We start from the raw sequence: 16,694 nt of genomic DNA, 5'->3' as shown, positions 1-16,694 counted from the left end.
GACCATGCAAAAAAAAAAAAAATGGGGTGGGGGGAGGTTTGTATGTTTATTGTCAATCCCAGAATGGACTCAACTCTTGGAACCAACTCAATCAGTACTGATCCAGATGCTCAAAGGAGAGGAAGGAGAAATAAAATCCATCTACCTCATTACCTTTCTGAATTGAAACCCCCAAAGCATCTGACAGTCCCCAAGTCTGCTATCTTTATTCCCTGGTGGTGAAAAGCTGTGAAGCAGATGAGGAACATGAAAGCTTTCATTACATCAGCTCCCTTCCAACATTTTGGTTTTCATTTCATACGATAAGGTTGAAAGGCCCATTTGACTGTTATAAATTGCCTTTCCTCATCAAAGAACTCCAAGACCAGAGTCTGTAAACATATCTGGACACTGTGTTTAGTTGTAAACCACTGGGAAAGAAAAATGAAATGACATCTAAACTAAAAGCCCGGCCCCTTTCCAATCTTCTTTTTTTATTGCTATAAACCCAGTAAATAAGTCTTTAGTTTCTGTTGAGAATGAAAGCTGACCAACCTCAGACTTAAAGGCATATGTGGCCCCAGAGCAAAGTACCCCCAAGCTCCACAAAACCAAACCCAAGTGTCCCATGCACAAGCAGAGGCCCTGATGTCGCAAGTTCTATATTTACAAAAACGGACAACTTAGACGTCGCTGGGAGGCATCTCCTTTTCTCCTAATTAAAGGTTTTACTTTCCTTTGACCAGCGGCCAGTTGCCCTAGGTAACTGCGCAGGAGAGCTACATGCTAACAGAAGTAAAGATGAGGCAAAAAAAAAAAAAAAATGTTGCAGCAGGACCTGAGGACTGAAAATACATGTGCTGATTTCTTCTCATCAGGCAGAAGTTTCCAAGCTGGAACTTAAAATTATTCATCCCCTGGATTATTGATTAAAAGAAGCTTATAACTGTTAGGCTTCTAGAGTCAAAAAGACAAATTTGCGTGATCAGGCCATAACTGAAGCATACGCAGAGGCCAAGAGATTTACAGGGCCCTTCCTTCTGGGTCAGTCAGAATCACAGTGGAGAGCTGGGTGAAAGCAGCCAGCAGCACCCCCTTGGAGAAGAAGAGAGGGTGCACGCTAGGTGTGTCTTAGGTACGAGTCGCATAAAGGTAGCACCACTTCGTAACTCCTGGAAGAGATCATTTAACTAAACCATGAGCCATGGTTCTGTTTAGAATTCTATTCCCGGGCCTAAGAGTTTGTTTAAGCAACTCTTTGGCCATCACAGGAGCTGTCAGCCCACCAAAGTGCTTAAGCTGACTGTTGGGAAAAGCAAGACTCAGAAGAGCATCCTTCCAGAAAGGCAATTTCTACATTTTTAACCAGTGGGATCACTGTGCAGGAGTGACTTAATCTCTCTAATCCTCATTTTCTTCATCTACAAAATGGGAATGAGGATGATAGAATTATGTTGAGAATTAAATGAAACAACACAGTTTGAGGTCATTAGCACAGCACCTGGCAGACAACAAGCTCTCAATAAATGCTGGCGAAGATGCTGCCGCTGATGATGACCTTGACGTTGAAGAGCAAGTAGAGGAAAACTTTATTCAAGCAATAATCCTGTACCTTTAGAGGATGCCTTTGAAAGTCTTACCTGTGTCTTTAAAAGTCTTGGTTTGTGTCAGCCATAAACTTGCTCATTCTTTTTCTTTGGCTACAAACGTTTGCCAGTGTTTGGTTACAAGAGATGCTGCCTATGGAAAAATCTTTGAAAGATTTGGCAAGGCATTGGAGCGAGTCAGGATTGCCTGATTGGTCCAACATAGATTTCACACTTCTGATAGAAATGCACACTTCTTTGCATATTTAAAATTTTTTAAATGCCTGGGGCAATTAAAAAATGTCTGGGGCCCCTTCAGGCAGCGGCCAGCTCCTGCCTCTTTAGGAAGTGATCCCAGCGTGATGATGTCCCAGCCTGGTGATGACCTGGAGGGGTAATGACCCTGTGTTTATTTCCTTGTTGATTTCCCTTCCCTGGCTCCAAGCTCATTTTCCCATTGCCTGCAGGAAAACAACATCCAGGGGTGCGGTAGGCCTGACTTGGCAGCCCTAAAGGTGAACAAAAGGACCCTGGCTCTGGCAGAGAGCAGAAGGAAGTTGGAGGGAGCCTCAGCCCATCCAAACCAGAACAGACACGTTGATGCTCTTGAGCCGCTGCTCAGTGGGAGCCATTCTCCCTGGAAGCTCCCCAGAGGCTGCTCTCGGGTTTATGGCTCAGTTCTGTGCAGAGCCTGCAGCAGGGGCATGGCATGCACTGATTGAGTCCAAGGTGGAGTAGATCTCATGCGTGTCTGGAAGACGGGGCACGGGAAAGAGAAGGGGAATTTTCCCGGGCTACTGCTGAGTCAGAAAAACTCAGTTCCCAAATGGACTTTACCCGGAGGCCTCACACGGCTGAAAACTGATCCACAATGCAGCAAAGGTAAGAGGCCTGCCACCTCCAGAGGGCTGCGTCTCAGGCAATTGGAGAAAACTTTGTCCCTGACACTCCTAGCCCAGCCCCCACCCCACTCCTGCCGTACACCACACACACACACACACACACACACACAGGTTAAGGAGAACTTGTTAAGGAGAGCCTAGAAATATTTTCAACACTCTAGAAAGGCCTCAGGACATTTACTGTCTTTATGTTCAAGGATACCATTTCCTTGACTTTCAAAAATAAAAACTACTTTTTAATTTCATTTTTCACTGGCCAAATTGGTCAGTTAAAATGTAAGTAATCCCAGTAATGGTGACTGGGTTTCAATAACATTATTCTTTATCCAGTATTCAAAACACATTCACGTGTTTTTTCCCATTTCTGTGGTAGAAATAGGCATTTCTGTTACTATTTTACCCACAGAGGCACTTAGGTGCAGAGAAATTGTGACCTGCCCAGCAGTGTGTAGGAAAGTGACAGACAGCTCATCTTGTCTCCATTCCTGCCTCTCTTCAGTAGAATGGTGACTCTACTTTCTAAACCAAATGCCAGACGACACTGTCTGTCGCATATTCTGGCAAATGGTCTGATGAGAGGATAGAATTTTAGCAACTGGAACTCTCCTGGATAATCCAGAAATGGAGAGTCACAGTATCCAGGACAATACGCCACTGTGTCGTGTATCCTTATTCACTTCCATCCCTGGACACTGAAGCCAGTTCAACAGATATTGGTAAGTGATGGCGCCAGTGCCCAGTTCTGGGTCTCACATCAGTGCAAGGTGCAGACCCTATGCCCAGCGGGTGCTGAAGGAGGCAGAGTGGGGGCTGGGGGAGGGGGTATGAGTGAGAAAGCTCTCCGTGGGAGGGGAGCTTCACACTCGGGCTTAGCATGCTGAAGGAGAGGTTTCAGATCAGCACAGCCCCCGAGTAGGGAGGGAGTGTACATTCACAGCAAGACTACAGCAGCAGGGCAGGAGGTGAAGAGCACAGACTGAAGAATTAGACCATCCAGGGGTGAATCCTGGTTCCACCACCTACTAGCTCTGTTGTTGCTGTTGTTCATAAGTCATGTCCGACTCTCTGTGACCCGGTGGACTGCAGCACACCAGGCTTCCCTGTCCTTCACTATCTCCTGGAGTTTGCTCAGACTCAAGTGCATTGAGTCATTGATGCCATCCAACCATCTCATCCTCTGCTGCCCCCTTCTCCTCCTGTCTTTAATCTTTCCCAGCATCAGGGTCTTTTCCAATGAGTTGGCTCTTTGCATTAGGTGACCAAAGTATTGGAGCTTCAGCTTTATGTCTGGGGTAATTCAGGTAACACCTCTGACCTCAGTTTTTTGACATGTAAAATGGGAACAATTGGTGATACCTATCTTAAGGAGTTGTTGTTGTTGTTTTAATTTAAATTTATTTATTTTAATTAGAGGCTAATTAAAAAAGTATAAATGAGATAACACGTGTGAAATCTTTGCTGGCACACAAGTGTTCAATACATAGTAACTGGCTCCATGGGAGATGCCAGGGATAAAGACAAGAGGAGCCCTACCCTCAATTTGATCACAAGATCATGAGTTCCTTGTGTGCCACTATCAATATATGCAGTGTGGTAAGGGCTGTGGGATCGCAGAGGAGGGATCCACTCAGTCTGGGAGATTCTGGATGGAGGTTCTGGGCAGCCTGTTGGGGGAGGTGGGGAGAAGTGACACAGCAGAGGCCCTGTGTGTAGGAGGGTGGCAGAGAACAGGACTGCGCTGATTTGATTTGAACACCAACTTCATCCTCCCCCAGATGCCTCCACCTGTAAGGCTGCTGGGACTGCCATAACAGTACCACAGCCTGCATGGCTTAAACAACAGAAATGCATTTTGTCATAGTTCTGGAGCCCGAAGTCCAACATCAGGGTGAGGCCTTTCACCTTGGCTTGCAGACGGCCACCTTATTTCTGTGTCCTCACGTGGTCATTCCTCTTTAAGGAGAGTGTCTGTCTCTGTATGTCCACATTTCATCTTCTTAAGAGAGACGGTCATTAGTTGGATTAGAGTCTACCCTCAAGGCCTGTCTTTAATTCAGTCACCTCTCTCAGGGCCCTATCTCCAAATCCAGCCACATTCTGAGATATGGGACTTCAGCATATGAATTTGGGGGGATACAATTCACCCCATAATGCTGAGGCTGTTACTAAGACTTCCCAAGCCTTACTTCCTCATTTATAAGATGAGGACGATTTATTTAACAAGGAGAACCATTGTAATGATTATAAGAAGAATCTGTGAAGCATCTGTCCCAGTTTCTGGCCCTTAGAAGGTACACAGTAAGCAGTGGTGGTTACTATCAGCCCTTTAGGCCAAGTCTCAAAAGAACATAGGGTCCCCTGCACAATCCATGCTCCAGATGGACATCGGAGAACTGGCCTTAGGTATCCTGCAGACTTTATGACAGGGCAAGGGGGTATTCAGTGCTTCCACTTCCTTGGTTCTGGCAGAAAGCCCATCATGAGATAAGTCAAGTGGCTGGCATGTGTCCTACAGAAACTGTGTTCTCTCTGTCTAGTTATTCAAGAATCCAGATGCCCATTCTTTACTAAATGACTTGGACGAGAACGTCCATCTCTGCACCTCAGCAGAGGAACAACACTTGGCAGATACACCCTGACTCTACTCCTGGGGCAGCCACTCCAAGCTCTGTCCACCCAAGGCAGGCCCCAGGTACCTGTGTCCTGGCAAGTCTGGAAAACAGTATCATTCCAACCTACATCACTAGGTATAGATATATTATTTTGAAAAATCTCAAATTTACAGAAGAGTTGCTAGTATAATACGGTACAAAAAATTCTATAATGTATTTTTCCTGAACCCTTTGAGAATAAGCTGCCAAAGAGATTCCTCATCTTCCACAAATACTTGAGTGTGCATTTCCCATACACAGCACATCTCCCACACAACCACAAAACCAGGAGCTTAATGTTGATACATTACTATTATCTAATCCTCAGACTCTAGGAAGTTTTCATTAATTGTCATTGGATCCTCAGACCAGTTCAAGTTCTTGTTACTTGTCCCCAAAATATTCTTTATAGCAAAAAGAGTACTTTCAAATCAAGCGTTGCATTTAGTTGTCACAGGTCCTTAATCTACTTCAACATAGACCCTTTCCTCAGTATTTCCTTCACTTTCATGACCTTGACAGTTGTTTTTTTTTTTTTTTTTTAATACTGGCTGGTTATTCTGTAGAATGTTCCTCTCTTGGAATTTGTCTGAGTTTTCTCACACTTAGATTCAGGTTCTACAACTTTGGCAAGAATATCACAGAAGTGATGCCATACTCTTCTCATTGCATCCTATTAGATGGCAAAAGATTTTAAATTCTTTTGAGAATTTCACTGAGGCCCCGGTCTCCAAATAGGAGATCACTGAGAGTAGGTGGTTAAAGTGATATCTTCTAGGGATCTCCACTGGAAAGTTCCTCTTCCTCCTTTTTTAAATTCATAAATGTTCTGTAGAAAAGGACCTTGAAATTATGTAAAATCTCATTCCCATAAAACTGTCAATGTGTCCTTTTGATATGTTCCCATCATTATTTGCACTTCCTTACTTCCTGTTACAATGAGATGTTCCAGCCTTATAGTCAAGGAGCTCTGGTTCCATTTAGTGGGAAATTATTTAGAATCCAAATTCTCACTGTTAGGTAGGCTCATTGCTGCATTAGGTATTGCTGTTCCCCGACTCTTTCAGTAGAAGAGCTAGGGTGTATGAGTGCGTGTGTGTGTGTGTGTGTGTGTGTGTGTATCTATGATTTGTATGCATTGAAAACCAGAATTTCACTCATACTTTCAATTCCAATCCAACCCCTGATGTTTCTTTCTAGCTTTCTCCCTTTCTATATTGTAAGTCCCTTCTCTCACATTACAGAGCTTGGTTTCCGTTATCTTAATATACTTGCTTGTTTGATCAATCCCCTGAATGTAACCAACCGCTATCATGACCACTGCTGTCACGACCTTCCCTACAGGTGCCCTCCTCATCCCGCTGGGATTCTGACACTCGAGCCAGGCTGTCCCTCCAGAGGAACCCCTTCCTCTGCCCATCCAGGGTCTGGCCCTTGTGCAGGGCAGCCCCTCTAGGTGGTTAATCTCCTTACTTTATCTGGGCCAGCATACCCTCTCCACCTCCCACGTGGGTGATTACCTTACCCCGTTAATGGCCTTAAGTATTATACTAAATTAGGAAGAGAAGAGAAGATGAAGAAGACATTCATTCAATTTTAACATTTTTTTTAAAACTTGGAAGTGGCTCTATGACCCATGGTATGCATTTGCATGTATGTAAGCATTGTCAGTCTCTTTGATTAGTGGGGAGCAGTCTCTGCCATATGAATCAGGCACATGTTTTCAGTACTAGCACTGAAGGCATGGGGTTCACACCACTGATTCAATTCCATTCCAGAACTCTCCAGTCTACATAGATGTGGACTTCCCACCCCACTGTCTGCTCAGGGTACCAACAACATTTCTAGGGTGAAAGCTACTATTTGGACAATCATTGCTCCATCTTCTACACCAAGTCCCAGTCTGGGCTCTGCCTCCTTTATTTCCTTAAGACCAGGTACCAAGCATTTACTACGAATCAAGTACTTAGCTAGGTTGGGACACAGAGATTTAAAACCTTGTTCTCTACCCTCAGGGAACTCTCCGTCCACCGTGAGAAACAGACAAGAGTCAGCTACAATTCCATGTAGCAAAGTGCAATGTGAGCTGTCTGAACAGCCAGCCACAGGAAGACATAGGTGTCCCCAGACAGGGAAGGCAGAGAGGGGATACCCAAGGGGAACCCTGATGGGGGATTAACAAGGTGGGACAGGCAGGAAGGAAGACACAGGGAGAGTTGTGTAGAGGGCCAGAGGTGAGGGGAGAGCTGGAAAGGCAGATGCAGGCTGGTAGAGGTGGGCACACATTCCAGGTTAATATGCCTGGATTTTAGACTTTAGGACAAGAGGCTCTGAAGCCCAGCGTTCTGGGTTCAAATCCTGGCTCTGCCACTTACTAGCTGTCTGATCTTAAGCAAGTGACTGCCCTGTGCCTCAGTTTCCTTGACTGTAAAACCAGAGATTATAGTCATGCTTATCTCATGGAATTGATATAATGATTAGTTATTTTATATAGCACACAGAAAAAAACTTAGCATATAAACAGCAAGTAATAAATATTAGGTGTTATTATCATTTCCCAATAGATGGCTCAAAAGAGATTGTGGTAGTTTAATCGCTCAGTTGTGTCTGACTCTTGCAACCCCCGTGGACTGTAGCCCACCAGGCTCATCTGCCCATGGGATTTCCCAGGCAAGAATACTGGAGTTGGTTGCCATTTCCTTCTTCAGGGGATCTTCCTGACCCAGTAATTGAACCTGGGTCTCCTGCATTGCAGGCAGATTCTTTACTGACTGAGCTACGAGAGATTGGCAAAGCCAAGGCAGCAAACATATCATTAGTTAAAAGAAAGAAGAGTTTTTAAAAATAGATACTGGCATTTCAAAAGAAACTCTATGCTGCTATTTTGGAAAAATCAGGACTTTGTTGTCTTTCTAGAAGCATATTTTGTGGTTTACTGTTGTTTTTCCTTTGCCATACTTGGAGGGATGGGGGACCACCATAATCTTTCCATTGTTGCAGGGATGGTCCCGGAGAGGTGTTACAGAGAGACCCACTGTGGAGACCTCCTCTCTCGTATTTCACTTAATATGTAGCATTCTCAAGGTTCATTCAGGTTGTGGTAGGTGTCAGAATTTCCTTCCTTTTTAAGTCTGAGTAGTATTCCATTATATGTTTATACCCTATTTTATTTATTCATTAATCTGTTCATGGATATTTGAGTTTCTTTCATCCCATGGCTATTGTGAATAATGCTTCTATAAACATGGTGTACAAATATCTGTTTGGTTTCCTGTTTTCAGTTATTTTGGACATATACTCAGAAACAGAATTGCTGGTTCAGATTGTAATTCTATTTATAAGTCTTTGAGGAGTCACCACACCAATTCCCCATTTTCCTTAAGTGTTCTTGCTCATTCCTGGAAGTGGGGTTGTCGGCAAGCTGGTTCCTTCAAGGGGATGAGGGTGGGAGTTGATAAGTGGATTGAGCTGCAGGGTTGGCTTAGGTGGTCTGCCTAACACCTTGGTGGTGCTGTGTGCAAAGATCATGTGTAGTACCCTGCTTTTGCTCCTGGCACTTCAAAAGTGGAAATTAGGTTTTAGCCTTTTAATTTTTTTTAATTTTTATTTTATATTGGAATACAGTTGATTTGCAGTGTAATGTTAGTTTTAAGTATACAGCAAAGTGACTTAGGTACATATATACTTTTATCTATTCTTTTTCAGGTTTTTTTCCCATATAGATTATTACAGAGTATTAAGTAGAGTTCCTTTTGTTATAGAGTAAGTCCTTGTTGGTTATCTCTTTTATATATAGTAGTATGTATATATTAATCCCTACTTCTAATGTATCCCTCCCCTCCCAAACTTTCCTCTTTGGTAACCATAGGTTTGTTTTCTAAGCCTGAATCTGTTTCTCTTCTGTATTATGTTCATTTCTATCATTTTCTTAGATTCCATATGTAAGTGATATCATATATGTCTTTCTCTGTCGGACTTCACTTAATACAACAATCTCTAGATCCATCCATGTTGCTGCAAATGGCATTATTTCATTCTTTTTTATGGCTGAGTAATATTCCATTGTATATATGTAGCACGTCTTCATTATCCATTCATCTACCATGGACATTTAGGTTGCTTCCATGTCTTGGCTATTGTGAATAGTGCTACAGTGAACATTGGGGTGTCTTTTTGAATTATGGTTTTCTCCTGATATGTGATCAGAAGGAGGATTGCTGGATCATATGGTGGCTCTATTTTTAGTTTTTTAAAGGAAACTTCATACTGTTCTCCATAATTTTACCAACTTACATTCCCATCAACAGTGTACAAGGGTTCCCTTCTCTCCACATCCTCTCCAGCATTTATTGTTTGTAGACTTTTTGATTATAGCCATTCTGACCAGTGTAAGGTGACACCTCATTGTAGTTTTGATTTGCATTTCTCTAATAATTAACAATGCTGAGAATATTTTCATGTGCTTTCTGAGGTTTTGGCCTTTTTATACCTATTGTTCATAATTTGCCCCAACTGTGCATGCACACAATTACTTTTAGTCCCTTAATAGTTTCTTTGTGCTCTGTTGCTTGAGGAGATATTTGTCCAGTTGCAAGCACTCCAGTAGAGGGTCCCAGGTCCTATCCTGTCTCAGCTATAGCTTGAAAATATGAGGTAGAACAATGGTCACATGCTAACATGGCCCATTTCTGGCCAGCAGAGTGTTTTTTAATTTTTTATACTTGCCACCAATATCTAAAAATCAGATTTTATATAAAAATCCAAATTCCAAACTGTTAAAATGTAGTAAAAACATAGCCACCCTGGTCCCACTGAGTCATTAATTCACTCAACAGATGTGATTGGGTGACAGTTCAGAGCCAGGCATTGCTATGGGTTCTGGGGATATAGCAGAGGTGAGAGACAGTAAACAGATAAATAAGATAATTTCAGAAAATGATGAATAAGCAGGGTTAGGGGCTAGGGATCGACAGTGGCAGGAGGTGATGCTATTAGAGTAGAATGGCCAGGAAAGACCTCTCTCCATTTGCCACAGTCTACACCATGCTCTATTACCCCCACTTACTTCAATCATTTACTGCTACTTGCCTGGCAATTAAAGGCATCTGAGATTATGAACTCTGCAATAACAATGATTGGAAATATAATCAAGAATTTAAACTGGGAACAAGGAAAATAAAAATAAGATTAGGATGACAAGACCAGAGGAATAAGAATCAAGTATGAATGCCCACTCCAGTGTTCTTGCCTGGAGAATCCCAGGGACAGGGGAGCCTGGTAGGCTGCCGTCTACAGGGTCGCACAGAGTTGGACATGACTGAAGTGACTTAGCAGCCGCAGCAGCAGCATGAATGCCAAAAGAGCCTTCATCATCAATACAGCTGGGCATCAGATTGAACCCTAAGCTTCCAGACAACTAGAGCAAAAGAGAGATATGTCCAATGACATCATCCTCATTTTCAGAAAGGAAGAAAGAGAGCCATTCCTTTATGGGTACAAAGCTTTCCTCACTTAAACTTGGAGTAGAAATTGACCATATCAGGCTTTTTATAAAGGGAACTGTGAGTGATATAGTGATCAGTATCCTCATGAACACATGCACAGAAGTATGATACATTCTACTGATTGGTCATTCATTCAAAACCCCTTTGTTGAGACACTAACATAAGCGCTATGGATGCAAAAATGCCTATTGTTTTCTATTCCCTTAGTGTCCATAGATAAGAGATGAGGGTATCTCTTATGAGAATGCTGTTGTATGAAAGGTCAAGATAATGCCATGCAGACCTCTTCTCCTGCTGATTTCAATTCACGGAGTATCAGAAGAATGCACAGAATGCCTGTCACTCAAACTCTCATCCTTCCATGAAACGACCTTCTCTCAGCTGGTTAGACAGGGGGATTAAGAGTAGAATTAGCAGTTCTACATGACTTTCCTCAGTGACAGCCACTCCTACTGCTAAAACACAATTTTTGCGGCCCTTGAAACTTCTGATTTAAGTAGATAAACCTCTTTCTTTCTCCGGACTAGCCCAGTGGGGGAAACGCCTATGGATACACATTCTGACTGCTTAATACTGAGAATAACCCTCATGAGGGAAGGAAATTCCTACATCTATTTATTCACCCCCTCCATGAGAAGTCTCTGCCACACTCCTGGGCTGGTGACCTAATACTGGGAAATCTAGTCTGTCTTCTAGAGTGCTCCTAGGAGCTCTTTCATGGCTTCAGTGTCCAAAGCTCCTTAAGGGCTCCCTTGCTAACAGAGCCCAGAGGATTCCTACATTGTATATCCCCCAAGTACAGTGCATACCCATGTTTTCAAATATATCTCCTGCCCCACAAGAAAACACACCGGCAGAAATAGAGTTAAGCAAATTTTCTACCCTTAATTTTTTGCCTGGGGGTTGCCTAGCTGAGTCCTTATCACCAGGATTATCTCTTGGCTCACTGGCAATTTTGCGGACTCACTCTCCTACACTTGGCAAGAACGAGGTATTGTCTGAAGTCCAGGGCCAAGCTTTACTTCTCCCTCACTCTTCTGAAAGCTGAGAAGAGCCTTTGGACTGTACTGGTTGTAATCCCTACCCAGACTTCCTCCACTCCATTACCATACCTCTCTGTTACTCTGACTAAATGTCCCCTTTGAGCCAACCTCACAGAACTGGTTCTCTGGGTTTGCAACAATGACCTTCCAGAAACACCCTGAGCTCAGTCTGGCTCGAGCCTCATAGTCTCTGCTTGGCCATCTGGCAAAGAGGCCCTGCTGGTGCCAAAGTAACCGACCCCACCTGAGATCTGATCCAAGTCACCTGACATGGAATCCTGCCTCATCCTGCAATGGGACAGCCCAAGAGTTCCCAAGGATTTGCTATAAGAGTCCAGGCTAGTGCTGTGTTTCTGACAAACTTGACTGTGTAAATTTCTTTCCATGGACACTGAAAAAATATATAGGCTTAAATCTATATACATGCATAAATACCTCAATACAGACTACATTGTTTCAATTTAAATCATTTTTCATTCATTTCTTTTTATCACTAAAGTTCTAAACAGTACATCCAATGTACCCACTGAGCTTTGTTTCTAAACAGAGAGGATTAATATTATTAAGACTTTTTAGAGTAAATGCTTTGGAGACTAATAAAAAATTGTCACCAGCTGGCACTGGGGGGCTAGGAAACACCTAGAAAAGGTGCTTTAAGTTCAGCAGGTGCTTGATTCACAAAATAATGATAGTCACTTCTGAGTTCTTTTCACGTGCCAGATCCTGTCTGACTCTTCACGTGGCTTGGCTTATCTGGTTTAATTCTCATGATTCTGAAATGTACTAAGGTAATTTCCATGTTTCAGATGGAAAACTGAGGCTTAAAAAGGTTACATCACTTGCCCAAAGTCACTGAGCAGCAGGACTGGGTTTGAAGCCAAGTCTGTTACACGGCAGTTCTTAACAGGAGGGAGAAGGCAAGGCAGGGGAAGGTGGTGAGAGGGTCAGAGGTTTTGGGCAGCTCACTGCTCACGACCCCTCAAGTTCTGTGATCAACTCTCCATGTCTGTACTGTGGAGCTCGTCTGCTTAATGGACACAGAACCAGTTTTTTAGAATCTGCAGTCATATTCTCTGTCCATTCTTGTTGACAGTTGATTGAGTCATACAAATAACAATTTCCCAACCTCACCAACACTGGCATTTAGGGCTGGATAATTCTTGGATGTGGGGCGCTGTCTTGTAGAATATTTTGCAGCATCCTGGTTTCTGCTCACTAGATGTCAGTAACACCTCCCAAGTTTTGACAATCAACAAGGTTTCCAGACTTTGCCAAATGTGCCCTCGTGGAGAACCCTGCACTGGATACTATGAGAAGTGAGAGGAATTGAAAGTTTCTCAGAGGTGATGGCAAAATTCCCCAGAGGACAGGCGCTTCTGTGGGTGTTGCTGGGAGGCCTCTGGGATTTCTTCACACAAAGCTGCCCCTCTCCTAGTCACCCCGCAATCCTGACCTCAAGCTAAGTGGAAAAGGTCAAGACTCCAATCACCCAAAGGACTTCCCTGTAGCTCAAACGGTAAAGAATCTGCCTGTAATGCATGAGACCAGGGTCGATCCTTGAGTCGGGAAGATCCTCTGGAGAAGGGAATGGCAATACACTCCAGTATTCTTGCCTGGAGAATTCCATGGACAGAGAAGCCTTGTGGGCTACAGTTCATGGGTTGCAAAGAGTCGGACATGACTGAGCGACTAATACACATGCCAATCACCCAAAGGAAGGCCAACCTCAGGCTCCATAGTCTTGCAGGTGAGTAGAGTACAGGGTCCCTCCAAAAGGCCCTGATGGCCATGATTGACCTTCCCAGTGTCACCATTCTGGTAGGAAATTTGCATTGATCTGGGAAATGGTCCTTTCTTCCATAGCCATCTCTGTAGCATTCATTTGACCCCAAGTATAAATGGCTATGGAATGACCATGCCAGATGTGACTTTAGGGTACACCAGGTATGTGAGAAGTATCCAAGCTGGCACTGGTGTTTCATGGCCCATCACAAGGTAGCCAGTGAGACACCAGAGTCCTTTGTCTCAGGCCCCACATTGGACCTCAAATTTAAAATGTTGACATCCTCTCCAATGTTACATACATGCTGAATTTTTGCATGTGGTCAAAAGCACTCATTTGTTCAACATATACATTTAAAATGCATCACCCTTTTCATATGTCTATTTTGGAATTTCTTTTATTTTAAATATCTTAAGATCCTCAAAAAGTGGGCATGACCCAGGCCTGTCAGGCATGGCCTGCTTGCATCATGATAAGACTGAGCCAGGCACATAGTGAGAGTGATCTCCAGGGGCTTGAAGGCCCTAGGCCCCCAAATCATTCCCCACATGCTCTGGTTTGTTGCTGTTGTGTATTTGCTAAGTCATGTCCAACTCTTTGCAACCCCATGGACTGTAGCACACCAGGCCCCTCTGTCCATCACTATCTCCAGGTTTGCTGAAATTTCGTGTCCATTGAGTCAGTGATGATATCTAATTATCTCATCCTCTGCTGTCCTCGTCTCCTTTTGCCTTCAATCTCACCCAGTATCAGGATTTTTTCCAACGAGAGCTCTGATTAGTTCTATCAAAATCGTCTATGCAGTGTCTTACATTCCATGATAACTCTTTAAATAAAAATATCTCTGGGAGAATGTATAATGACCTCTAGAAACTCAATCATGAGAAAATAGACAAGCCTATTTAAGAAATGGTTAAAAGATTTACACAGTCACTTTGCCAAAAGATGATTTACAGATAATAAGTAAACACATGGAAAAGATGCACAACATGATTGGTCATTAGGGAGAAGCAAATTAAAACCAGACTGAGACACCATTACATACATATTAGAATAGCTAAATCTAAAAAAGAATGACCATACCAAACGCTGCAAAGTACAGGACCAAATACAGGAACAGCGCCTACTAGTGGGGGAAAAAAATCGTACAACTACTTTGGACAAGAGTTTGGCAGTTTCTTAGAAAGTTGCACATATACCTGCCGTACGATCCAGCTATTGCACTGCTCAGAATTTACCAAGAAATGAAGGCTTATATCCACACAAAGACTTGCATACATATATTCACAGCAGCTTTATTCGTAATCACTTCAAACTAGGAACAACCCAAATGCCCATCAACAGTGAATGAATGGACAGACTATGATACATCCATACAATGGACTACTACTCAACAGTAAAAAGAAACAAACCATTAATACATACAATTGAATGAATCTCAAAAAGTATTATGCTGAGTAGAAAAAGTCAGACAAAAAAGATCATACTGATTCCATTTATGTGGGGCTCTAGAAAATGCAAATAATCCATAGTTATAGAAAGCAGATTGATGGTTGGGGATGCAGAGTGGAGGAAAGAGTGAGAGGAGGGATTATAAAGGGGCATAAGGGAACTTTAGGGGGTGATGGACAGGTTCATTATCTGGATTGTGGTGTGGATGAAGAGAGTCACCTGTTATATCAATAAACAAAGGATGTTGCAACCATCAGGGAAGCAGCCACTGCAGCAACCCCCCACTCCCACCCCAGAATTCAGGATGGAGGAAATCAGCATCCTGGCCCTAGATATTACTAGTTAAGATGCATATCAAAGGAATGATTTTAGTGAGCCCAGACTCTTGCATCTTCCCATACATAAAAAGGCACTAAATTCATTAACTTGAGATGTCAAGTTTTCTTTAATAGTAATCTTTTGATGTTTGAGTACCTGGTTTTTGTTGCAGAACTTCTGTACATCCTGACTCCTCCCTTACCTTTGTGGAGCAGTCCCTCAGAGCTATCTGAGAGGCTGTCTTCCATGCTTATATCTTCAGTTTTGTCCACCGAATAAAACATAACCCTTAACTTTTAGGTTATGCGTTGTTTTCAGTCCACACTGGTGATTTCATGACTTATCTGGATGCCAAAATTGATCATACTGTACACATTCAGTATGTGCATCAGGATGGAGATCGGGCACTAGGGTGTTGTGAGGGGAACAGAGGCACAGACATTAATTAAATCCACCTGGGCAGTTTCTCCATCTCCCTCTCCCTGGGCTAAGCACAGAGCTGTAGCCATCACTCTTGAATGCTGCCTGGATTATGTCACTAGTCAAGTGTGAGAAACCCATAAAAAATGCAGCAGCTTCTGGGTAGGTGAAAGCCAGGCTGTGACATCCTCTTATACTACCTGAAGGGTGCCTCTTATCTGGGTAAGTTCTCTTGGGGCCAGAAGAGATTAGATCAAAATGTATTAGATTTATTAATACTTGCAGGGCTAAAAATCCCTCCTTCTTAGACAGGAGAGAAAAGAGGGTCCCTCTCCACTACACCAGAGAAAGTGGCTGAGCAGCTTGGATCCCCTCCAGATGATTCAGGCCAAAAGAACTGTGCCGTGTCCCAGTGTTCATTGAGGAAATCAAATGCACACACACACACACACACACACACACACACACACGCACACACAGAGCGGCACCAGAGCCCAGCCGCCTTCAAGGCTGGGGTCTGCAGGTGCAAACTCCAATTAGAGCAGCCGGCCTTCCAATACCTTTTCATCCCAAACAAGGACTGGGTCTCAGCCCCCGCCAGGGATTGAAGAAGGGCCCGGAAGGACTGCCGACCAGACTGGAGAAAACAAAGACTGTCCAAATAAAAGCAGTTCATGTGAGTCGAACCTGAAACCCTCCCTTCATTTTTAATACTCTTGGGAGAATTAACCAATGCGCACTTAGTGAAAAATCAGTCACTGGCCACAAGGAAACAAACCGCCTTCCAAGGCGCTCCACTTCCTCCCCCAGGTTGGGGAGATTTCTTTTGCAAACCAGCGAGGCGTAGTATTTCTATAACGGCACAGTCTCCTTGGTTGTTTCTACTGGCAACAATGGTTCACCCTAAGCTGATGTTTCTTTCAGGATTACGGATGCAGTGTGGTCCCTTTGTAACTGGTGGCTCTTTATCATCAATTTCCCATCAAGGTTTAAGAGAAATAAGCCTTCCTTATGGTTAGCAAATAAGTGTGTGCTTGATATGCTTACCAACCCTCT

At 43.3% G+C, this 16,694-nt stretch overlaps 1 protein-coding gene across 1 annotated transcript in view; it reads left to right on the top strand.

Moving 5' to 3' along the window:
* Positions 1-2,185: 2,185 nt before the first annotated feature.
* Positions 2,186-16,694, top strand: part of LNX1 (ligand of numb-protein X 1) — a 191,626-nt gene continuing 177,117 nt past the window's right edge. Inside the window, exon 1 of the mRNA XM_010806136.4 lies at positions 2,186-2,447. The gene's annotated coding sequence lies outside the window, so the exon portion shown is untranslated. The remainder of the gene's footprint in view (positions 2,448-16,694) is intronic.

The sequence above is a fragment of the Bos taurus genome, chromosome 6 (genome assembly GCF_002263795.3).
Source record: "Bos taurus isolate L1 Dominette 01449 registration number 42190680 breed Hereford chromosome 6, ARS-UCD2.0, whole genome shotgun sequence".
Taxonomy (NCBI): Eukaryota; Metazoa; Chordata; class Mammalia; order Artiodactyla; family Bovidae; genus Bos; species Bos taurus.
The sequence above is the reverse complement of the archived record's forward strand: the minus strand, read 5'-3'. Positions and strand labels throughout refer to the sequence as shown.